This window comes from Mesocricetus auratus, unplaced genomic scaffold (assembly GCF_017639785.1).
Source record: "Mesocricetus auratus isolate SY011 unplaced genomic scaffold, BCM_Maur_2.0 Super-Scaffold_100009, whole genome shotgun sequence".
Lineage (NCBI taxonomy): Eukaryota > Metazoa > Chordata > Mammalia > Rodentia > Cricetidae > Mesocricetus > Mesocricetus auratus.
In genome coordinates, this window is record NW_024429193.1 from 83,967,227 (window position 1) to 83,993,389 (window position 26,163).

Genomic DNA, 26,163 nt, shown 5'->3' on the forward strand with positions numbered 1-26,163 from the left:
GAAAGAGTCTCATAGATGTCATTATAGGTCAAGGTGTTACCCCCACTGACACCCAAGTTGGAATCTATTTTAGGGAGGGGTTTGGAGACAGGGTTTCTCTGTGACTTTGGAGGCTCTCCTGGAACTAGCTCTTGTAGGTCAGACTGGTCTCAACTCAAGGTAGAGTCCTTTGAAGGGAACAAAACTTTCCTAACTTAGCAAAACCTAGGGGTTATTTGCAAAGAAGTATTTCTTTTACTGTGTGTGTGTGTGTGTGTGTATGTGTGTGTGTGTGTGTGTGTGTATTTCATATAGATCCAATTCAGGTTTTAATATATAATAGCATTCAAAACTCATTTGAATTCCAGGCATGGTGATTTATACCTGTAATTCTAGCACTTGGGGAGGCTGAAATGAGACGATTAGGAGTTGAAGGCTGCCTCACAACAAACTAACCAACTGACAACAACAAAATCATTTTCTATTACATTCTCTGTAGAACAACAATAGCTTAGACATGTTTGTTTGTATGTTGAGACAGGGTCTCATGCAGATCATAATAACACGCATGCCCACTATAACACCCATAGACCACTCTTGCTATAGAGCACAGCCTTGAATTCTTGGTTCTCCTGCCCTCAGCCACCTCAAGTTCTAGAATTATAGCACATGCCCAGCACTGTTTTATTTAACATTCTCTTTTCTTGTCAATAGAGATTGGCATATGATTATTAAAATTACACTGTTTAGTCAGAAAAAAACCCTAAATGTTCTCTGTAGGAAAACAAGCATTAACATATAGTATAATCTAATTACTATGAGACTATACCTGGTCACAAAGTGAAACTCCATGGAAATATCAAAATGATTGATTATAAGCTAATATGTACTATCAAAGGGTTTAAGATCTCTTCTGAAGAATTGACTATGTAGGACAAGTAGAATGTAGACTGGTCATTTAAAGATATAACATCTATGAAAACAATAAAGTCTAATCAATAGAAAAACATAAATTCTTGAGACACAATCCTCAACAAAAATAAAACTATAAAGAAATGAATCTTAAGACTCTGTGGTCTACATCAAAATATACATGACTGGGCTGAAGACAAGGCTAAGAATTTATGAGAGATTATTTCTTTTCCAAAGTAAACAAGTTGGATATACAGCACCCATGTCTGGCATCCCATAACACCCTGTAACTGCAGTTCAAGGGGACCCAACTCCCTCTTCTGACTTCCTTGAGCTCTAAAGTCACATACAAACCATGAAAATTTAAATTTAAATTAAAAATAAACTTTACAGGCATGGTAGCACACACCTTAAATCCCAGCTCTCAGGAGGCAGTAGCAGGTGTATCCCTGTGAGTTCAAAGCCAACCTGTTCTACATAGTCAGTTCTAGACCAACCAAGGCTACATAGTGAAACATTGTTTCAAAAAGTAAATTAATTTAAAAACAACCTGATTAATCTATGGAAAATCTATTAATTTATTCACAGTGATATTGATATTTAAGTAGTGTTTACCAAGTGTTAGTCTCTATACATGGGAAGTGAGAAGAAAATCAGTGCTCTCCAGAGTCTTGTGCATAGACACAGTCTAGTAGGAAGTAGAATCAATAAATAAAGGCAATCACAAGCATGCTTACCCAGTAACAACCATGATTCACCAGTCCATTCTGTCTGAATGTCTTGTGAGAACACAAACCACTCCTATTCCTGTGTAAACTGTAGACATGGAGGGAATATGAACTGTCAGATTTCTACGAAACCCCCAAGAATCTCATGCACTCACAGTCCCCACAGATCCCACCACATGGATTTTCCTCTCTCTGAAGTGACACAGCTTCTGCTCCATTTGACATGAGAGTTGAAGGTTTTGTTTGCAGTCGTTTGCTACTTTGCTGTTTTAAAGTCCCAAAGACACAGCATGTAGGGAAGAATCAGTGCCCATCATCATTTCACCATGCTCCCGCATTCTAACTCTCCCTGCTAAGTTCCTGTCTACCCAGACACAAGTCCTCCTCACTACCCATATAAAAATTTCTTAAAATTTAAAAACCTTTCAAACTGTAGAGAAAAAAATAAAGTGAGCAAAGTCAATAGACTTCCCAGAAAAAAAGAATTGGAAATGAATGCTGTGGTGTCACAGTTTAAAAGTGAAATGGAATTCATTGCCTTAAATTTATGAATTGCTGCAGTATAGACTGGGAATCATGTGGGACAAGGTATCCAGAGAGAAGAGTGGAAAACTGGGGAAAGGAGAGAAATGAACCAAGAGAGGGGACCCTATGATCTGACTTCACCAACCTCAGGAGTGGGAGGAAAATACTGGAGATTAGGGAAAGTATTGCCTGAATCAACAGAAATGTTGATCAATCTCCATGGTTTATGGAAGACTAGGAATGGTCTTTATTCTCACAAGCTGCAGCTGTTGGAACACCTCCAGTTTACAAGGTATCAGCCAGCATGTTCAGGGTGAACTGTAATGTGCCTCATTAGTAGGAAACATTCTAGACTAGAGTAACCACACACCTGGTTATGCCTAATATATCTGTAAAGTAAGATTTGGAAGGATCAAAAGCTTAACTAGTCCCATACCATTACCCATAATGTTAAATCAGTTTTCATTGAAATCTGGGTTGCTTAGTTTCTGGTTCTGCTGTTGGTTTTTAACTCTGACACAAGCTGGAGTCATCTGGGAATAAGAAAACTCAATTGAGAAAACACCTCCACCAGATTGCCTATAAGCAAGTCTGCAGGAAGGCATTTTCTGAGTTAAGATGAATATGGGAGCCGGGCGTTGGTGGCACACGCCTTTAATCCCAGCACTCAGGAGGCAGAGGCAGGCGGATCTCTGTGAGTTCGAGGCCAGGCTGGACCGATGGCCTCCAAAACAGAGAAACCCTGTCTCGTAAAACCAAAAAAAAAATGAATATGGGAGATCACAGCCCACTGTGGACAGTGCTATCCCTGGGCAGGTAGCTCTCGGCTACAGAAGAAAGGAAGCCAAGAAAGCCACAGAGAGCAAGCAAATAGGCAGCACACCTCCATGGCCTCTGCTTTAGTTCTTGACCCTGGTCCCTGCCCTTCCTTACCTGACTACCCTCAGTGATAGACTGTGACCAGAAAGCTGTAAAATGGATAAACCTCCTCCTCCATAGTTTGCTTTTGGTAATAGTATTTATCACAGCAATAGAAAGAAAAGTAAGATGATATTCTAAAACATTCAATGACATATGAAAACGTTTATATAAATATAGTAGGGAAATATAAGTCACAAATAAAAAATAAATTAATACAAATTAACCTAGAAATTGTAGATGATAAAACATACAGTCTTTGAACAGTTGTTAAATTACTAGACTGCTATGCAATATATCTTCTAGGAAGTAGAAGAGCAGTCGAGCATGTCAAGATGTACATTCAAATCAAATTTCTAATAATAAAGGCTTGAGTATCTGAAATAAAAACAGTACTGTGATTATCAGTAGATTGGGGACTACACAAGAAAAAATTAACTAACCTAAAGGTATGGTGACTGAAACTATACACAATGAAATGCAAATAAAACTAAATAGACTATAGGAAGTAAAGAGAGTGTCCATAGGCAGTGGGAAAACTTTAGGCAATCCACTGTGTATATAGGGGGAAAATAGAATAATAGAGGAAAACATCTGAGTAAAACCAGTCAAATACTTCCCTCATTTTAGGAAAGTTAATAAAAGCCTACACAAAACAAGTTAAGCACTAACACTTGAAAGAATAATATAATCTAATTGCTTAAAAGAGAGAAACAAACATCTTAAAGGCACCCATTCCATAGAGATTAAAGAATAATGACAGCATATTTCCTATTGAAATAACAAATCCAAAAAAAGTGGATCAATATTTATACATTCCTGGAAAAAGATATCATTCAAGACCACATCTATATGTGGTCAAATAAGTTTTCAAAACTTAAGGAAAATTATAACATTTCAGACATAAAAATGTTTAAAGAATTTGTTACCAGTTGATCCTTCACAGCAAGTATTATTAAAGACCTTAAGAAAATGTTATGGACTGAAATGTGGACTATAAAAAGGAATGAAGAACACTAGAAATAAGATAAGCCCTTTGGATAATAAAGTGGATGTTACAAACTAAAACATGATAACCATAGATGATAGTGTGATATGAGTTCCCAAGCAGAGTGTCTGCAATGGAGTTGTTTAGGGCCAGTTTCATTGTTGCCTATGGACTCAGTTATGCAAGGTGTCAAAAGTGAATGGAGACGTAAAGGGATTGAGTTCTCTACAGCTTTGGGAGCAAAAGGGAATTTTACCATAGGATCCCCACCACTTTTCTCCTTAATCTCATGCTTGAGGGAGCATGAGGGTAGTTTGTGTCTGCAACTGACCAGGACTTGTCCCTCACTCACATCTGAAACTTTGAGTCTGGAGCAGAAGAGGAGTAAATAATGAACACCCAAGTTTCTGAGAAGAAACGGTCTATGAGTACCTCTTGGGGTAAGTCATAGCTCTGATTAGGGGGTTGGCTGTGGATGTTGTCCAACAGAACCACCAAGAGGGTTGGGGAGTTGTAGAGAAAGCGCATAGAAGTGAAAGACTTTCCACTCAAGGTGTTGTACACAGTTCTTTAGGGCACAGTTTCTACATTAGGAAACCATATTAGCAGGTCTTGAGCCCATAACTGAATGTGAAAGTTATGGAAAATGTAGCAAGAGTAAGATATTCTGAACCTATGACAAGCAAAAAATAATTCAAAATCAAATGCAATATGGAATCTAACCTGTCTGAGACAGCAATCATCATGGAGCATCACATGGCTTCACTTTTGCCATGGTTTTGAATGTACATACTTTTCACTGTGAATGCCCTTGAGGTACATTACATCAACTGTCACTGCCTAAGTATCTCAGAAACCATCCAAGACTACTGTACTTCGGGGCTCAAAGTGTTTTACTGGGGTCATAGTGTTTTACTGGAGATACAAAGCTTTCTGGTCTTATAAAAAATGATAGTTTAATTACAGAAAGTAAAGATTTTACAAATATCTTTCTGCTATCATTCATCAGCATGCAAATATAAAATAAGTATATCTTTGAATGATAAACCTCCTTTTATGCTACACATTTATTAAAAGTAAACATTCTTAATGGTGATAGCCCTAAAATTAAAATGTAGATCAATTTGTAAGAATATTGAAGAAGTTTTAAACACTGCAACATCAGAGGTTCAGCCAGGGTTAATTCTTTGTGGAAAAAGAAACAATCACATTCTACCATTAGTATGCAATACGCAATAAATTATATCTATGTCATAGAATTGTTATTAAAATAAATTTCTTTTTGATTTGCTAGTAGTAAATGTTTGTTTATGCTCCTATTTTGTACAGCTATATATAAGGGGTCATGCAGAACCTCTCACTTGGTAAGCAGTCACCAGCACAAACCAACTACGAAGCTCTAGTGCAGAAAGGCATTGGCCCACATACAAGAATTGCAGGAAAGCTGTTCAGCAATGGGAGGTCTTGAAAGTGCCCTAAGAATCAGCTTTAGTATTTGGGAAACTCAAAGCTCATAGTCATTAGGTCAATAATTACCTTCACTTTCATCAGCTTTCTCCAGTGACTAACATTTCATCAGGAAACAAAGCAAAGTTTTCAAAGCAGAAGAAGCCCCTAAATGAGAAAGAGATGAAAATCAGCTACTTCCCTGGAAGCAAAAGGCTAGCAGTGAGGGGTTAAAATGTGGGGGTTTGGATGAGGATGTTCCCTTACGCTCTGTGTTTGAATACTTGTCCCAAGTTGGTTAAAGTTGTGGGTGGGAGATATGGCCTTGTTGGAGAATATGGGTCACTGGGAGTGGGTTTCAACAGCCCATACCATTCCCAATTAGTGTATCCTTGCCCCCAACTCTTGCTTATGGATCAAAATGTAAACTCTCAGCTAAATGCCTATCTGCCTATTGCCAAGCTCCCACCATGATGGTGATAAACTCTAACTCTCTGTAACCATGAGCCTAAATTAAACATTTTCTTTGGTAAGTTGCCTTGGTCATGGTGTTTTGTCATGACAATAGGACATTAGGTATAAGAAAAATAAGAGGCTAACTGAAAAGCAGTTATAAACTAAGGTAATGATACAGTTATATTGCAGTAAGACCAACAAAGCCATAAAGAATAGACCAGGACGGCTCTTCCTTGTCCTTGACTTCATTGTGACATCATCAGCCATGTAAAATTTCCTTCTCCCACCATGCATCTGACAACACACCACATCCAGAAAACCTTACCGAAGACAGAAAGGGGGACTCAGCACTGATGGGGAACAATCCTGACACCCTGCTGGGACCCCTCATCTTCCTCTCAACTCATGACTCCCACTATAAATCACACCTGGACCTCCTTTCTTTTAAGCTTGCATATCCAAACCCCACAGTGGGGCTTCTGAGAAACCTACATTCAGTCCTTGAGGGTGCACTTTTGTTATATAATAAAGTTTCTCCAAACTGCTTATATTGTCTTATCTCTGAATTCTTTCCTTAATAGAGGTAAGAATATATAAATACTGGTTAGAGCTCTCAGTCACCTCAAGTAATAAAAATGTGTGAAGAAATCCTATGTGGTGTAAATGCCTTTTATCCCAGCACTCAGAAATCCGAGGCAGGAAGATCAAGAGTTCAAGGTTAACCAGGGCTACAGAGGGATATTTTGTCTCAAAAAATCTAAAAAGGAAAGGGAGATAATTCTTCAGATAGAGTGTGTTGAATTATGCTTTATAGGAGCAGACACCTGGCTTCAAATGCAAAGCTAAGTCTATTAAAAAGAAAGACATACTTTATATCACATTTTAGAAAGACATTTGAAAATCTGTTGAATTTTGAAAAGAAGCATTAAACATGTCTATGTATAGAGGTATGGTCAGATTTTAAAGGAACACACAAGGATATGTTGTTTCTTCTGAAGAAAAGTATCAAACACCTAGGAAAGAAACACTGTTTACCTCTGTATTTCTGCTGCTATTTGAATCTTGCTTTTTCTCTTACTAGCTACATTGTGGCAGTCATTGTGGGTCTCTGCACATTCCCCGATTTTTCCTTTTTATCAGGAGAGCCCTGATTTTGCTCAGGGCACCAATGTGCTCAGCCCCAAGTGAAACACTGAATATGGTCAACATAAGTAATAAAGAGCTCCAACCCTGATTTCTTGCCCACTCCTTCCCTGAAAGGGAATAGTACATTCATTTGTTAAACAATAAGCAGGATCCAGAAGGCTCTCATGGCTGCCTGACTCCTCCCCCCTTCCATCAATGTAAACCCATGTCTGGTGCTAGTGCTGAAAGAGCAACAAGACTTTGATGATGATATTGTAGAGACAGTAAGTCAAAGCCGGGACCTTGACCTCCCATTAGGTAAGATCTCAAGTGTATGACAGAAGGCAGCATCAGCACCACCTGACCCCAGACTGGATCCAGTCAGAATAGATCCCCTGGGGATTCACATACTGCAGTGTGAGAATCACTGTTGTGAAAAACAAAACAAAAACTGCCTATAAACTAAAGCTGAAGACACTCAAGATCATTGATATTTTCATTGTATTCTCAATTTAAAAAAGAAATCTATCTAAAACATGAGGTGTGATGTAATAATAAAAATATTTATTAAAGTTACAGAGGAATAAATAGCTAATGGTGTAAAAAGGTTTCTAAAGCTATTCCTCGAGGATTAAAAAATTGTATGTAATTATCACAGGTGTCAGTGCTTCCCATGGTCCAGCTGAATAAAGACTGACGTGGTGGTCAAAGATCCCAGTGGTAACTTGGCCTAGCTCTAGACAGAAACATAAAATAAAAGACCTATTAAGCAGCCAAGGTTTAAGAGTCTTCACAAACCGCTCTGTATTCTAAAGCTGAAGATCAGTGGACTAAACTAATCGCATCAATTAAAACAGATTCTTTTTATGTTGCAAGTTTTGCTAGTGTTTTAGGCACTAAATGCTGACCAAAATGCACAAACTGAAATCAACTGCATTTGGGGTCAAACAAGCTCCCACCTCTGGCACTCTCCTCTTCTGTTCACTGCTCCACTGAACAACTTACTATCTCTGCCTCTGCTATAAAGAAAAGCTGGGCTTGAATCCTGGGTTGATTCCCCTGCTATAGGATTGTCAGCTACAGAGGCCTGTAAAATTGTCCTTCCTTGAAGTCTCGGTTGCCAAGAGCTTTGCACTAACAAAATTTCACAGGGTAAGGAAGAGAAGCAGAAAACGGTGACAGAATCAATCAGTTTTATGGTCAGATTCTAAACATGCTTGCAGAATGAAAAATGTACCCAGTTGGTAAGCCAAAAAGGTATACAGTGTATTCCATAAATATATTTCGTTAAATAATGCACACAAAGTTGAAGTAAATGAAGCACAAGAAAATAACTTACATGCACATTACCACGAAATAGGGCACAGTACCACTGACTTCCTACCTACTCTTCCTAGGAAGAAGAGAAGAAAAGGGTTTTTAAATAACTTCCTCTTCATTTTCACTTTTACACTTAAAATTTTAGGATGATTACAAAACAATGTGGTGACTCCATCAAGCTGCCTATGGGCTCACTGTCATTTGTTGTTGTCTCTTGGGGCTACTCCCCAATACACAGTCTGCCAGACAGTCTCCATCTTGGGGCTACTCCTCAATACACAGTCTGCCAGACAGTCTCCATCTTGGAGCACTCTACATGTTTAAAATCTTTTTATAGGCCCAGCCTCTTTGACCTACTTGACAATGACCCCATCACCCTGCCTGGCTCATGGTACGTACTGAATATTTCATTTGGTTATAGATTGGTCTTCCTATAGAAATATAGTGGTTTGCTGTGATGGTATAAGCACGTGTTGTCCTTGGATGAACAAGAAATCTCTGGCTTGCTTCTGAGACTAGTTTTGAGGTAGGCAACCAGGACTAAAATAGTACATTTTCCCTGAGGCTGGGTGAGATTACGATATATGACCTTGGCTTTCTGTCTGCAGATAATTAGCCTATTTCGGATAAGTCCCTGACCTCCCTGAGCTTCTTGTGCTTAGAAGAGTTGGTTCTGCCCCGGATTCAGAGCTCTTGGGGCCTCTCCCACTCTTCCTTAACCTGAGTTCTCTGTTTGCCTCTTTCCCCTCTCTCATCAGCCCTTCCCTTCCCGCCAGGCACCAATCTGGAAATAGTTTAGATGGATCCACTCAGAGGATGTGTTTCATAACATTGAAAATCCAATTGTGCAGGCTTTTCTCACACAATTATTTTTAAAACCATAGGTAAGAGGCAAAGGCTGAAGCCTAACTTTTAATGAGTAGACACTAAATTGTCATACCTTTAAGCAATGTTCCAATTCAGAAACAGGCTTCTCCTCCAAGATTAATTACCACTGTCTGACACTATTACCCATTGAAATGTTTTATAAGCCCACAATACCAAGAGTTTCAAAAGTGTCACACACCAGCAATTCCTATTACTGAAAACATGAATATGACAACTGAATGTAATGTTCATGGGGAAGCTGCCCCCAGGCCATTCTACCTGTCTCAGCTCCCCTCCAGCAGGGGCTGGTGAACATGGGCATTGACCTTGGCAGGACTACCTAGGACTTCCCTTAGGTTCAAGTTACTTTTAAAATACTTTAGAAAATAAGGCAGAGTTCTGTTGTCAACAACCAAATATGCTGCTTGGTGTCACCTCTTCTGTTTCCTGACACGCATTTGCATAGCAATTGCCAAAGAAAAGCTCTCTTTTCCCTTCTAATTGGGTTGAATTGCTCCTGGATCTGTCTTCCAGTCCCCAAAAGCAATAATGAGGGGGTGGAATACGTTAAGTTAAAAGGTAGAATTATTTAAAATACTCACAAACTGATTTGAATACCAGAGTGGGTGTCTCAGGGCTCTCTCCGTGTGTCTTTTCCTCCCCTTTTTTCCTCCCCTCCTTTTGAGTGTATTTTCTTGATCATGTTTTTGCTTACAGACCTGCAGTTATTTTTTCACTTTGCCTGAGAATGTGTAATAGTGCATACTTGTTATTGAATTGGGCTAAAATACAGGTAGGTGGGAGCCCCTACTTCTGGCAAGCTGGACTGAGAGAATTTTTACCCCTTCTCTTTGGCCACCCAAACCTAGGGTGTAGAGCAAAGAAAGGAGGGAGCTGACTTTAGAACTTGCTCTTGTCAAGTTTAGAAAGCTTGGGTTTCTAGTAGCCTTTCTTTCCTAACGTTTTGGTTCAGCAGGTGCAGTGATGAATAACTCTAATCCCAGGCCTCAAGAGTCAGCGTCAGGACATCCAAGCAGGCTCCAGGGTAACCTGCTTTATCTAACAAGCTCCAGGCCAGCCAGGGAAACATGGTGAGATCCTGTCTGAATAAGAAAAGAAAGAAATCATTTCCCCCTTTGTTCTTCTCCTTAGTCTTCCTTCTCAGGTTTTATTTATGGAATCCTTCTTGTAATTAGGGAAAATTATGGACAAATATGTTGTGAGGACATCTATGAAACCTGTCTTTCCCATGGGAATTTTCAACGTTTAGCTTAATTCACTATCCTAAGCATACTAGGTCAGAAACACAGAGAAACACACCTGAATCTTTCCATGACATCAGATTTTGTTGGATAATAATAAATTCATATGATAAGGCAGTAACTTGCCAGATATCCTCACTTTTCTTGACAGTACTGACTAAGATGAATTCCAGCCATAACTACAATAGGAACTCACAGATTACAGATTGCATGACACATAATCAATGTATCGGTCAAAGTGTCTGTATATCAGCCACAGAACATCTATAGTGGGCTAAAACTTAGGGACAAAAGTGGGGAGGCTTCAAAGTCCTAAGAAGCCTGTATTGGTAAGGTCCTGGGGAAAAATGGATCTGCAGGTCTTATTGAAAAAGCTCCTGTGGCTGCTGTAGTCAGACTTCTGGATCAGATAGCACTGTGGGGATTGAGAAGTGAACTGAAGGACAGGACTCTACCCAGATGAAGGAACACAGTACACATGGGTAGTTCGCAAGCCCAGAAAGAATGAATGGATATGTGAACAGATGATCTCTGAAGTAGATCATGTGATTAGTGGGAATCAACCGTGTTGAAGCCACTGGGGACAGTAGAGAATGACTTTCTGTCCATCTCTGATGCACACACTAGGTGGTTAAGTGACAGGGTTAATGGGAACCACAACTCCAAGAAGGAGTTGTGACAGAGTGCACCCTTTTCTTTATCTGGTGTGTCCAAAACTTATTGGACCTCATTTTCTGGATGTAGATTTTTTTTATTATATCATGTACCCCTATTTAGCTTTTCAGCTGTCTGCCACCAGAACTAAGTCACTTGTCAGTCTGTCCCACATGGGTGGTGCCAGAGAGGTGGTGCCATACAAGTCAGCCTCCATCCTGAAAACAAGTCACTCTGCAAAAGGCATAGTTGGGAAAGCCACCCTTTTGTACAATACAAAGCAGCTTATGCAGCACCCAGGTTGATCTCAACTCCAATTGAAGGATAATTGCAAAGTGTTAAATTAGGCTTCATTACGTTTTGCTGTTGCTGCTGCTGCTGCTGCTGTTTATTTAGTTTTGTATTTCTTGAGTTTTTATGATTAATTTTATTGATAAAATTATGACATAATTACATCATTTCCACATTCCTTTTCCTCCCTCCAAACTCTCCCATACACTTCTCTTTGTTCTCCCTCAAATTCATGACCTATTTTTCATTAATTGTTACTACATGCATACACACACACACACACACACACACACACACACACACACACTCATATACCTAGATAAGTTCAGGCTGTATAATGTTACTTGCCTGCCTATGTATTTTCAGGCTGATGGTTTGATATTTGAATAACCAGTTGGTGTGCTCTTCTCTCCGATTACTCTCACTCTGGCCTCCTGAGAAATTACAAAGTCCTTGTGATCTGAATGGAGACATTTTTTTCCTAGAAAGAATGAGGCACATAGGATTCAGGAAGCTATCCCTTCTTTTACAGCTCAAGAGAGTCACCAGAGTAACAAGACTCAAAAGATCCTTTCCCATGGTTGACAATCCTTAGGGAGCAGAGCTTCTTCCATGGCTGTTGCTGGCAAATTGTGCAGCAGACTACAGGCCTGCAGCTTGTCTGCGTCATCACCTGTTCTGGGTCAACATTAATGATTGGCACAGCGGCCTCTGGATCAGCATTAATGACACAGCAGCCTCTGGTTCACCCATGTTCCTACTCTCCCTTGCCTGTGACCCAATGATAAACCCAATTAACTCATAAATCCATTCAGCTTGGCTTGGATAGAATGATTTTTTTTTGTCTCTCATTGGTTCATTATCAGGGGAAAACAAACATTTGTTCATGTTTCTCAAAGAAAAGTCACACACCCCCGTGAATAAGTTCAGATGAAACAGAATGCATTGTGTAGAGGATAGAGTTTATTACAGAATGAAGTGAGGTACCCTTAAGGATGAAGGTGGACAATGACCAGAGAGACCATTATGCTAACCTTCATGCTGAAGTGATGGATATTATTTTTAAAGTTTCTACAACAGACAGTCTTCCTGAGAGGCAACTTTCTGTTTGGGTGATTGACAGGCCCATTTAGATTAACTCTTAAGGGAAGAGACAATACAATGTCCTAATATTTTTAACCAGATATCCATGTCTCTACAAGAGCTGCAACTAAGACTCAGATCACATTCCTTTGACCAAAGATCACAGAAAAGAGTAGTTTAAGCATAACTAAAGAAAAAAGAGATAACAAAAATCTATAAAATTAGACTTGTTTTACCAGATGGAAATATCCTTACCTTAACACGTCCAAACAAAGACTTAAATCTTAAGAAGGGGTAATTGTGATACTTTCTCCCTTATGTCTCTGAATGTTTCACATTTTATGGAGTGTCAAGTGTGGTATTTTTCCTCTTCTGAAAAATAAAACTGTACCTTTGTAAATAGGAGGGGCCCAAAGCTAACAGATCTTTGAGTCTGTTAACATCTGACAGGCCACTTGACAATCTGTGAGATTGTGATGTCTGTCCTGTATCTATTCACGACTCTTATTTGTTGATGGTTAATTATTTTAGGTGTATAGACTGTGTGAGAGGGCACACATGCACGTGTACCACAGCACACTTCTGAAGGGCAAGGGCAAACCCCAGGAACTGTCTTGACCATCCTTTTCACTGAGGCAGGGCCTCTTGTTTCTACTGTTGCCCTGCTAGCTGGCACTGGTTGATCTCAGGGTCTCTGAGCAATTGTCCTCTCCCCCTCTCTCATCTGGTGACAGGAGTTCTGGGATTTGAGATGTGCTCTACTGCACTTTGGTTTTTATGTGGTTTCCAGGAATAAAACTTGAGTTGTCAGGATTGCACAGCTGTTTCACGGACAGCATTTCCTGGGCCCTAGCCACAGACTCTATACCTCTCTGTAAGTTGTTAGGCAGCTATGTCCCTAAATGTGCAATCTCAGCTTCCCTGAATTCCGTAAGAAAAAGAAATTAAGAAACAAAAATAATAATAAAAAGGTGTTTATTTATTTTAGGCAACAGTGGTAAGAGAGGGCAAATGTCTTCCTCACCATGCTAGTGACCATAATTGAAACAGAAAAGCCTGCAGGATGTTTTGCTAGAAAATCTATACTTTGAAAGGACCGGTAGAATTCTTTCTCCCTGGTTATATTCTTTTAATAAGAGTAATGTGGAATAGAGAGGGGATGATGCTAACCCCCCCCAAAAATGAGAGAAAGACCACCAATCAAATCATCATGTCAAATTAATTAAAGGAAGCAAGCTCCCCCCCCCCCCGCCCCATGTATATGAACTGTCCCCCACCATGTGTAGTTGGAGAGGACAGCCTTGAAAGTGAGGAAGACAAGGCTTTTATTGCTCAGGTGTAGAGGCTTTCCAAATGGGGGATTTGGCATACAAAATAGGCAGTGTTATAGGAGCTGAACATAAATATAACAAATTAGTGTCTCCTGAAACAAAGACATCGTGGCAAGATGGGCATATCAAGGTGTCACAGGTAGTTATATAACCTTTTGAAACAAATGAAGGGTTGCAAAAATGGTTCTAAAATATTTTTTGAAACTAAGACAAGATTGCTATTCCTGGAATAGGCTACAGAACCATTTGTAGTTAATGGTACAGATGGGGCACACCCCAATGCTTGAGAAACAGATTTAATCAGAAACAGGAATGAGTATAGTTTGTCTTTGTTATAAATGGCTCTCAAGTCCAAGATGAAAGCAGGCTGGTTCATCATTTAATGTGGATCAGTTATTGCATACTTGTTCAGAAAGGGGACAATGGGGAGTAGGCACCCAAGGAAATAATGATGAACTCTTCTTAGGAGTCAGGAAAAATATTTCTATCCCATGCACCAGACCTGGCTCTTACTCTGTAAGTCAGTTTAAAATAATTGGTAATAATAAGAATGTTACAGCCAAAATTATCTTATGAAAATAGTTTCACATTACCTTATCAATCGTTGAGAAACAGGTTTCATCATAAACAAGAAGGGACCTACTTTGTCTTTACTATAAGATGGCTTTCAAGCCTAAAATGGAGGCAGGTTGGTTTAATGGGGAGATTGTAAGCCAAAGGAACAGGGAATTTGCTGTTAGATTGTATCTCTTAGGAATGTTAGAGGGTTTTTACAGAAATTGTTGCTAACATGGCTGCCTAAAGAAGACCTGAACAAAGAAAATGATACACATGCTCATGAAGTCTCAACTTGACACAAATAATTGAAGGTAACTAAGGAATACTGAGAGTAGGAGAAACATTGTTTCCCACTGAAGTGCAAACCAAATGGTTGTTCAGTGAAAGTTCACTGCTGGAAACATGTACATATAAGTAACATGATATGGCCTGAGCAGGTTGTGCTTATGTATTAGTATTAGGGATGTCTGTGTGTGTGTGTGTGTGTGTGTTTGTGTGTCTGTGTGTGTGTGTGTGTGTGTGTGTGAATGAGAGACAGAAATAGAAGGAGAGAGAGAGGGAGCAAAGAAAAAAGAGATCACAAATTTGAAAAAGGGCAAGGGAAAGAGGTACATGAGAGTGTTCAGAGGTAGGAGAGGAAAGGGGCAAATGATATAAATTGTATTGTCCCAAAAATATTTTTATTTAAAAAAGAGTAGGATGGGAGCCCTTTGTGTCTTCAAGGTTCAGCTTTAAGCTTAATATCATGCATGTGTTCTAAATACAACAATTTTAAAAGAGGAAAAAGTGATAGTCTGATAGCCCAAAAGAGAAACAAATGTGTCTCCATGTTATGTCTTCTCCAGTCAAGGCTTAGTGCAAGATCATGGTTCTGTCACATAGGGTCTTATCCACTGTTGAGGTTTTTTTTTAGCTAGGATGCTTTGGTAATAATCCTACAGCTTTAACTCCTTTCTATCCTATTTTCATATGTATTCCCATGCTAATACAAAGCCATGTACAGCCTCCATTTCTCCTGTTCGTTGACTGATTTCACTTTGCTCTAGACTCTAGCCCACCCACCTAACTGACAGTGCTCTCGCTCATGTTCATTTTGGTTTCCCACACACCTACCTGACATCACTCTCATTCATGTTCATTTTGGTTTCTCTGCCAGAGAAAGAGGGAATCACCGGGCAGTGATAACATCATATAAAATTCCATTCTCAGGTCACAGCAGTTCTATCAGCAGCAGGAAGATTGGGAGATGGCAGGGGTTGGAGACATGGTCATAAATTGTGGCTCTGGAAGCCTGGGTTCTTTTCAGAAACCTCTACAAGGATTAAGTCAGATTCTTGTTTTAAATGCCACACAAAAGAACTTCATGGTGATTCGGGAGAGTCAGAGTAGGATTTTCTTAGGAAATGATTTTAGCATAGATTCAAGCAGGGTATTAGAAAGAAAGATGGGAGAGCTCAGGGAAAGGACCCAATGTACCCAAGTATAGATGTGGCTTACCCTTAAGTGTCTTGTGAATACTGTATACAGGCTTGTGAAGCTACAGTGATTAAAAGGTATCACAATTAAGCAACCTGAGTACCATTATGGGATATTGTATAAAGTGCTTGAATGGGGTTATATACTGATAGACAGAAACACAAGTCAAAGGGTCAAAGGGATCTTCAAGATAGATAGGTCACAGAAAGTTAAGACTAAAAGAGGGTTAGTAATACTTTCTGTAGGATTCTCAGAAAATTGCAGGTTTAAAGAAAGGTTAGGAATAAAGCAAAGCTCAAAGATTTCATCCACTGACCTTAAACATAGTTTATTGCTCTTTTAACATTGTAATTCATCTTTTATGATTTCAACCAGACTGTGGCGAGGGCCTCCTTTCCCTTCCCAAACCCCTATGATTTACCTAGTCTGCTCTTTCTTCCTTCCTTCCTCCCTCCCTTCCTTCCTTTCTTCCTCCCTTCCTTGTTTCCCATTTAGCAGGCTCTCATGCAGCCTGTACCAGCTCTAAGTGTACTGTGTAGCTTAGGGGTGACCTTTAAAGCTCCTGCCTCCAAGTCGAGAGCCTGGGGACTCTGGGCTTGCACCACCACCATCTTTCTAGCTGATTCTGGGTTAACAGTACAACAAGAATTAGAAGAGACATCTCAAAATACTTAAAAATATATGCAGATAATGTGATAAATCAATCAGAAACTCCTTATCCTCAGGAAATATTCTAGCTGATGTGGAGGGGAGGAAAATGAGCACATTATACTAAGGATGTGTAATGCCAAAGTCATTAAGTTCAACAGGGAGGTAACAGATGCCATGAAAGCTTGTTAAAGGAGGTTATGACCTAGAGACCTGGTATCAGAAAGATGAGAAAATATTTCAGCTGTGATCTGAAGGATGAATAGGTCTTATTGTGTCAAAATGGGGCCTAGGGCAGTTCTTTGGGCAGATTTTTAATAAGCAGTGAGTAGAGAAATGAATTAGATCGTTTTCAGAATAAAGAGGACCTTATGACCATGTTAGGGGCACAAAGAGTAAAAATAACAATCCAGCTGGGGTCATTCTTAAGCAAGCTGAGCCAGCTATAGGGAGTAAGTCAGTAACCAGCACTCCTCCACAGCCTCTGCATCAGTTCTTGTCTCCAGGTTCCTGCCATAGTTTAGGTACTTCCCTGACTGTCTTTTCATGATAAATTGCAATATGGAAGAATATGCAAAGTAAATCCTCTCCTCCTTAAGGATGACCTCAGCTAAAACTCATAGGAACAATGGAGCTGGTGCCTGAATGATCATTTGCCTTTAATCAGATTAGTGACTACCCTAATTGTAATCATAGAACCTATATCTAGTAACTTATGGAAGCAGATGCAGTGACCCACAGCCAAGCATTGGGCTGTGCTCCTGGAGTTCAGTTGAAGAGAGGGAGAAGGGATCATATATGAGCAAGGGGAGTCAAGAGCTTGAGGGGGAAAACCACAGAGACAGCTGACCTGAGCTAGTGCGAGCTCTAGACTGACAGCTGAGGATCTTGCATGGGACATAACTACGCCATTTGAACGTGGGTGATAGTTATGTGGCTTGATCTGTTGTGGGGCAGGGCGTGGGGGGAGGTGACAGTGGGACCATGACCCATCCCGAGTGCATGAAATGGTTTTGTGGCAACCAGTCTCTATGGTGGATACCTTTCTCAGCTTTAATAAGGGGAGAGGTGCCTGGTCCTGCCTAACTTGGTAGGCCAGATTTGTTGACTCCCCAAGGAAGGCATTACCCCCATTGAGGAGTGGATAGGGGATATAAAGGGAGGAGTGGAGGGAGGGGGATCTTGGGTTGGCATGTAAAATAGGAAATGCAATTTTTAAATAGAAAATTACATCCCAGAAATCAAGAAGACACTTGCAACAAACAAATCACAGAGGCCTCCTAGAGGAGATCTCAGTCTTGAGGGAAGGAAATGATGATGCTTACAGTAGTTGAAGATAAAAGCGGCCACATACACTAATACAAAAAAACCAAAACAAAACAAATGGAAAGGCAGAAAATGTGCAGGGGTTGCCTAGCCTACAGAGTCCACACATACGATATTTACTTAACAATCAATTGTATAGGATAGTGCAGGTTAAGTTACTGAGAGTGAGGAAAAGGAAATATTTAGGAGATAAATAGTTATGATTTGATGTAAATTAAATATGGGTCAAGAGTGCAGAGGACTCAGGGATGGTTGGTGTAAGTGCTTACTGAGCCAGGATCTCTTCATCAGAAAGACTGACTGCCGCTGACACATTGAATTTGTAGTGAAAGAAGGTGTGTGAAGAACACAGTTTAGTCCGATGTTTTAAATTAAATGGAGAAGTATAGCCTAGGAATTGAAAGTTGAAATTGCTGGTGTGCACGTGAAGACAGGACTTGAACAGGTTTTGTAAAGTGAGGAAATGCTGAGAAAGTGGCAATACCAAAGAGACAACCCCCAAATAAGGATCAATAGAAAATAATGGAATGTGGATGGAAACCAATATAAAATGTCTTTTAATAGAAGAGAGGTTATGTCTGGGAGGCAGAAAGTGACAAGTGTACTCATATGCAGTTAAGAAAAACTCCCAAGAGGGTCACAACACAGTCATTTTGGAAAGATATCAGAATATTGTTTTCTTTTTATTTTTTGTGCCACTCACAAGAAATGATGCTGTACCACATACAAGTCAAGAGTTCAGTGAAAGCAAAAGCAAAGCAACAGAATGTTGTCTACCAATAATATTTGAAGACATAATACTTCATCTGAAACATACATGGCATTGCTCATTTCAATAAAATAATTCTAGGGTGATTTATTTGTTGGTAGTGGTATATAACATGCCGGAAAGATTTTATGTCTACTTGACACAAACTCGAGTCATCTGAGAGGAGGAAACCTCAACTAAAAATGGCTACATAAGATCTGTCTGTCAAGATCTATACAACATATCATCCAAATGAAAAAATATACCTTCTTCTCAGCAACACGTGGAACCTTCTGAAAAATCTACCATGTACTTGGCAACATATAAAACCTCAGTAGGTACAAAAAAAAATGGAATAACTCTAGGCATCTTATCAGACCACCATGCGTTAAAATTAGAATTCAACAACACAAATTGCAGAAACCCTACAAATTCAAGAAAATTTAATAATGCACAATTGCACCATTCCTGGGTCAAAGAAGAAATAAAGAAATTAAAGGCTTCCTAGAATTCAATGAAAATGAAGATACAACATACCCAAGCCTATGGGACACTTTGAAAGCACTGCTACGAGGGAAGTTCATAGCAATAAGTGCCCACATGAAGAAACTGGAGAATAGTTACACTAGAGAATTAACAGCACAGATGAAAGCTCTAAAACACAAAAAATCAAACTCACCCAGGAGGAGTAGATGCCAGGTAATAGTCAAACTGAGGGCTGAAATAAATTAAGTAGAAACTAGGAAAACAATACAAAGAATCAACGCAATGAAGAGTTGGGTGTTTGAGAAAATCAACAGATTTACCAAATGGCAAAGTGTGAAAATGCAAATTAACAAAAACAGAAACAAAAAGGGGGACATAACAATGGACACTGAGGAAACCCAAAGAATCATCAGGTCATAATTTGAAAACCTATACTCCACAAAATTAGAAAATTTAAAGAAAATGGACAATTTCTATCACTTGCCAAAATTAAATCAAGAAAGATAAGCTATTTAAATAGACCTACAACCCCTATGGAAATAGATGCAGTCATCAAAAGTCTCTCAACCAAATAACAGCCCAGGTCCATATGGCTTCAGTGAAGAATTCTACCAGAAATTCAAAGAAGAGCTTGTACCAATTCTTCTCAAAGTATTCCACATAATTGAAGCCCCTATGAGGCTTCAATAACCTTGACACCCAAGCCACAACAAGACACAACCAAGAAAGATAAATTCAGATCAATATCCCTCGTGAACATTACTAGCAAATAAGATCCAAGAACACATCAAAACAACCATTCATCACGATCAAGTAGGTTTCATTCCAGGGATACAGGGATGGTTCAACATATGGAATTCCATCAATGTAATCCACCATATAAACAAGCTGAGAAACAAAAATCACATGATCATCTCACTAGATGCTAAAAAAGCCTTGACAAATCCAACACAACTTCATGATAAAGGTCTTGGAGAGATCAGGGATAGCAGGAACATACCTAAACATAATAAAAGCTATATACAGCAAAACAACAGCCAACATAAAACTAAATGAACAAAAACTCAACGTGATTCTACTAAAATCAGGAACAAGACAAGGCTCTCCACTCTCTCCATACCTTTTCAATATTTTACTTGAAGTTCTAGCTAGAGCAATAAGACAACAAAAGGAAATCAAGGAGATACAAATTGGAAAGGAAGAGGTCAAAATTTCACTATTTGCACATGATATGATAGTTTACACAAGAGACCAGAAAAACTCTACCAGGGAACCCCTACAGCTCATAAATACTTTCAGCAAAGTGGGAGGATACAAGATCAACTCAAGAAAATATACAGATGATATAAGGGCTGAGAAAGAAATCAGAGAAACATCACCCTTACAATTGCCACAAACAACATAAAATATCTTGGAGTAATGCTAACCAAATAAGTGAAAGACAAGTACCACAAGAATTTTGAATCTTTAAAGAAAGAAATTAAAGAAGACATCAGAAAATGGAAAGATCTCCCATGTTTTTGGATAGGTATGGTCAATGAAGTAAAAATGGCAATCCTGACAAAATCAATCTACAGATTCAATGCAGTCCCCATTAAAAAAACAGCACAATTCTTCACAGACTGTGAAAGAACACTAATCAACTTTGTATGGAAAAACAAAAAACCCAGGATAGCCAAAACAACCTTATTCAACAAAGCAACATCTGGAGGCATCACCATCCCTGACTTCAAGCTCTATTATAGAGCTGTAATCCTGAAAACAGCTTGGTTTTGGCACAAAAACAGACAGGTAGACCAATGGAATCAAACTGAACACCGTGATGTTAACCCATACATGTATGAACATCTGAACTTTGACAAAGAAGCTAAAAATATACAATGGAAAAAAGAAAGCATGTTCAACAAATGGTACTGGCATAACTGGATAGTGGCATGTAGAAGGATGCGGATAAATCCGTGTCTATTCCTATGCACAAAACTTAAGTCCAAATGGATCAAAGATCTCAACACAAATCCAGCCACACTGAACTTGTTAGAAGAGAAAGTAGGAGGCACCCTTGAACAAATTGGTACAGGAGACAGCTTCCTGAATATAACACCAGTAGCACAGACAGTGAGATCAACAATTAATAAATGGGACCTCCTGAAACTGAGAAGCTTCTGTAAGGTGAAGGACACAATGAAGAAGACACAAAGGCAGGCCACGGAATGGGAAAAGATATTCACTAACCCCACATCTGACAGAGGGCTGATCTCCAAAATTTACAAAGAATTCAAGAAGCAAGTCTCCAAAACACCAAAGGACCCAATTAAAAAGTGGGCTACAGATCAAAATAGAGAACTCTCAATAGAGGTGTCTAAAATGGCTGAGAGGCACTTGAGAAAGTGTTGAACATTCTTAACCATCAGGGAAATGGAAATCAAAACAAATCTGAGATACCATCTTACTCCTGTCAAAATGGCTAAAATAAAAAACACCAATGACAGTTTATGCTGGAGAGGATGTAGAGAAAGAGGAATACTCCTCTGCTGCTGGTGGGAGTGCCAACTTGTATAGCCACTTTGGAAATCATTATGGAGATTTTCAGAAAAATGGGAATCAGCGTACCACAAGAACCAGCAACTTCACTCTTAGGCATATATCCAAAAGAAGCACATTCATACAACAAGGACATCTGTTCCACTATGTTCAAAGAAGCATTATTTGTAATAGCCAGAACCTGGAAGCAATCTAGATGCCCCTTAACTGAAGAGTAGATAGAGAAAATGTGGTATATTTACACGATGGAGTACTATTCAGCTAAATAAACAATGGAATCCTGAAATTTGCAGGCAAATGGATGGCACTAGAAGAAACCATCCTGAGTCACAAAAAGACAAAAATTGAATGTACTCTCTCATATATGGATTTTAGAATTAGGGGAGTGCCAGCATACAATCCCACTACCAGAGAGTCTGGGAAACAGAACCTTCAACCAATAACTGATAGAAGCAGAAGCAGACACCCACAACTAAACACTGAGCTGAACTCAAGGACAGAGAAGGAAAACTGATGAGCAAAGGGATTAAGACTGTACTGGTTTAACCCCCAAAACAGCTGACCTGACAAGGGTTAGCTCTTGAATCCCAGGCTGATGCCTGGGAATCCAGCATGGGACTGATCAAGACCCCCTGAATGTCGGTGTCAGTGAGGAGGCCTAGGCAATCTATTGGGCCTTGGGTAGTAGATCCGTATTTATCTCTGGCGTACAAATGGACTTTGGGAGCCCATTCCACAATAAGAGATGTACTCTCACCCTGGATTCTTGGGGGAGGTTGTAGGCCCTTCCCTGAATAAAATGACAGACTGTGGACACCTCCATGGAGGGCCTCACACTACCTGGGGAAAGGAGCGGGTATTGGGGGGGTTAGTGGGAGGTTGTGGGAGGAGGGGAGGGAAAGGGAGAGCGACATGGGATTGACATGTGAAGCAAGCTTGTTTCTAATTTTAATTTAAATTTAAAAATTAAAAAAAATATCTCTGTGGTGAAGCCTGAAAAGCATTTTCTTAATTAGTTGATGCCACTCCTAGGTCAGTGGTTCCTAAATCTATAAGAAAGCTGGATGTGCCCTCTACAAGGAGTAAGCCATTAAGCAGCAACCATCCATGTCCCTGCATCAACTCCTGCCTCCAGGTTCCTGCCCTGAATGTCTTTTCATGGTAAATTGCAATATGGAAGAATGAGCAATATGAACTCTTTCCTCCCCAAACTGCTTTTAGTCATGGTGTTTCATCACAACAATAGCAACCCTAAGACAGTGCATTTATTAATCTCTAGTTGAGATAATGACCAGTTTACCTCTAACCTGAAGAGAGTACGTGAGTGAATCAATGAGGTGCTAAATTCCATTAACTAAGAAACCATTAATTTTATTGTATGCAATGTCACAAAATGAAAATATTATCCTTTTGCAAATATGAAAAGGAACATATCAATAAATTAAATAATTTTTTTTGGTATTTACGAGACAGGGTTTCTCTGTATTGTTTTGGAGGCTGTCGGTACAGCCTGGCCTTGAACTCACAGAGATCTGCCTGCCTCTGCCTCCCGAGTGCTGGGATTAAAGGCATGCACCACCACCGCCTGGCAAATTAAATAATCTTAAATAAGCCAAATTAATACTTCACATCTGTTGGGAATTTTCATCTGATATTCCAAGAGGAAGTTATACTTTCCCTCAAGGCTGCTGCTATTCAAGAAAGAGAAAAAATGCCTTTTTTTTTTTTTTTTTTTTTGGTTTTTAGGAGACAGGGTTTCTCTTTATTGTTTTGGAGGCTGTCAGTCCAGCCCGGCCTCGAACTCACAGAGATGAAAAAATGCCTTTTAAGTGACAGAATCATGAAAGATAGTCCTTCCTTAAAAGATTGAAAAACAATTTTTAAAGGCAAAATAGTTTCATATTTTCTTTTACTATTCTACTACTTAAGAAAAATTACATTTTACCTGCAGATCTGCTTTGCATTTTTTAAAGCCAAACACAGGATTAATATTGCTCTAATGCCTAAGGAAGAAAACATAAACACAGGCATCTATGTGAAGCTCACCACATCCACACACCAACACAGGAAAGCTATGTAAAAATAAAAGGCAGTGTTCTAGCACCTCCTTAAATCTGTTTCCTTCCATACCATTCTCTGAACCATTTGCCTAGACAAAGGTTCTGCCACTGAGAAGTTTCATAAGACAAATTGGAAAATCAGAAACACAATACACCAAAACTTCAGTGCTTTTATTTTTGAATCTGAAGGCCACCAATATCACATACAGCTTGTTTGCAATTTTTTCTTATGTCCCTTTATTCTTTTTCTCTTGTTATATAGTTTTGTTTCCTTCTGCAGCTAGCACCTAGAAATTATTTTTTGTTTCCCCTACCTCCTGAATCACTCATCACATTTTTTACTCACAGAAAATATAAAATGAAATACCCATTGTTCACATTTGCAATTGCCTGGCTGTGCAAACAGGTAAAGGGCTATCACATAATATATTCAGAAACCAATAATGGTGAAATCTTCATATAAAGTTTAGAAGCTTAGAGTTAACTATTCAAAGAGAAGGTAACACTCAGATCTTTAGTAATGATGTATTACATCAAATTCATGAAATGCATTTCTTTCTACAGGTCAGAAATGTAAATAAAAGAAACTCTTCACAGGTATTTCCTTTCTCCAAGGAAATGTCCATACTCAGCCAATACTTCTAACAAGAGAAGACTATCTTCATAAAATTGGCATCTCAACAGCCTATGCCTTGACAATCATCCCACAAGTTTTACCTTTATACAGCTTTCCAGACAGCTGAGCAGATGAGATTGTTATCTTGTAAGTATATTTAATAAAATATATTTGACCTCTTTTTCAGATAGCGTTATCTCCATCTTTTTTACCCAGCCAAACTCGGGCTTGGAGAGACGAGCCCAGGTCGAATGTGCTGCTGCCTGTCTGGCACACTGTGCCACGACGGTGCCAAAGAATGTCAGCCCATGGAACCGTGCACGTACCCACCTCCGGTTGCGCAGCCTGTGCAGAGCAGCCGCTTATGGCCCTGCTTGCACTGCGTGGCCTTCTGCTCCACTAGCCCAGCCAGGAGGTGAGTGCTGACCCGGCATCTCCTAGCCACCCATCAGAGACCCACCATGCCTCGGGACAGGTACCTCTGTGCTGGCGCCTGGGGAGAATCCCCCTGGGCTGGGAGCAGTGCCACAGGCCAGAGCAGAGGTCACAGCACAAAGCCCAGCCAGGCCCTGCCATAAAGCCCCGGGCACAAAGTGCTTGCTGCGGCCACTGCTACAGGCTGAACTCAAAGTGCTAGCACGCACCTGCCGCCCACCCCCCTTAAATCCATACGATTTCACGACTATTTGTACCTGCGCGTCCCTCAACCTCTCCAAGCCTTTTCCTCCTTGAATGTGTTCGATAATTTTTGTACAGGCTGTTGTATCATTCACAGGTTCTTTTGAGGAGAAAAAAGTCATTCTTCCGCAAGAGGAGCCGTGTTTGGCGGTAGACCCGAGCCATCTGCTGGCTAGCCACGGTAACTACAGGCAAGATTATTCTCATCGACCAAAACTAACTAGAGGTGATTTTTACAATTAAGTATTTATAATTGTTGGTAAGAACGTCTAACTATACCATAGCAGATAATTTAACATTGCGGAACGTTAGAGATCTCATTACAAATGTCATGGATTATGTGTTAAAAGACAATTATATATGTCAAAAGTATTTGTGTCTCATGCTTGCAGTTAACATTCTAATACATGTAATCAATCACATGTAAGAGACTGAGTAAACAGACAGATAATAGACAAATTGTACAAATGATTCAAAAGTTAGTGTAAAAATGCAGGATCTTCAGGAAAAGGGGGACTTATCCACCAAAATGGATAATTTGGAACATCATCAGAACAACCTTCAAGACACATTTAATTAAATGTCCACTACATTTATGGGTAAGATAGAGTCCAGCCAGGAAAAATTTATTAAATTAGTAGGGACAATTCACTCAATGTCTGAAGACAATGAAAGGATAATATTTCTAGAAGGCAAAATAGATGCCTTTATAACCTCTAGGGACTACAGTATGAAAGATTTGGATAACACTTGACTGACCAGTCCAAAGAGCATATCAATTCATTGGACTAATTTTTGATGCAGGAAATCCAAACCCTCAGAGATGACATGGTCACAAAATTGCAATCTTTAGAAGATTCACTGTCTGAAACATCAGACCCTGAGGCACTAGCAACTAGGCCACCAGACAAAGAAGGAGGTATACCTACTAGACACCCAGGAGACCTTCCTAAGGTGGCCTTTCCAGTAACTGTGACAGAAAGGCCAGCATCACGGAGGAATTAAAATGGGTACACCACTTAGCAGTGGGAACCTAATCTTAAGAAAGATCTGAAATGAATTAAGCAAGCTATTGTACCTTAAGGGGTTCACAGCCCCTATGTGAAGGAATTGTTAAGTTCCTGGCCAAAAATGAATAAAA

The 26,163-nt window shown here is 39.6% G+C and overlaps 1 long non-coding RNA gene across 2 annotated transcripts in view; it reads right to left on the reverse strand.

Moving 5' to 3' along the window:
• Positions 1–25,223, reverse strand: part of LOC106021611 — a 98,711-nt gene extending 73,488 nt beyond the window's left edge. The window contains exons 1-3 of one of the 2 annotated variants that reach the window (XR_001196837.3): positions 25,037–25,223; positions 5,587–5,664; positions 1,629–1,707 (exon numbers count right to left, since the gene is read on the reverse strand). This is a non-coding gene — a long non-coding RNA (uncharacterized LOC106021611). The remainder of the gene's footprint in view (positions 1–1,628; positions 1,708–5,586; positions 5,665–25,036) is intronic. The other variant, XR_005879524.1, reaches the window with a different exon arrangement.
• Positions 25,224–26,163: the final 940 nt, after the last annotated feature.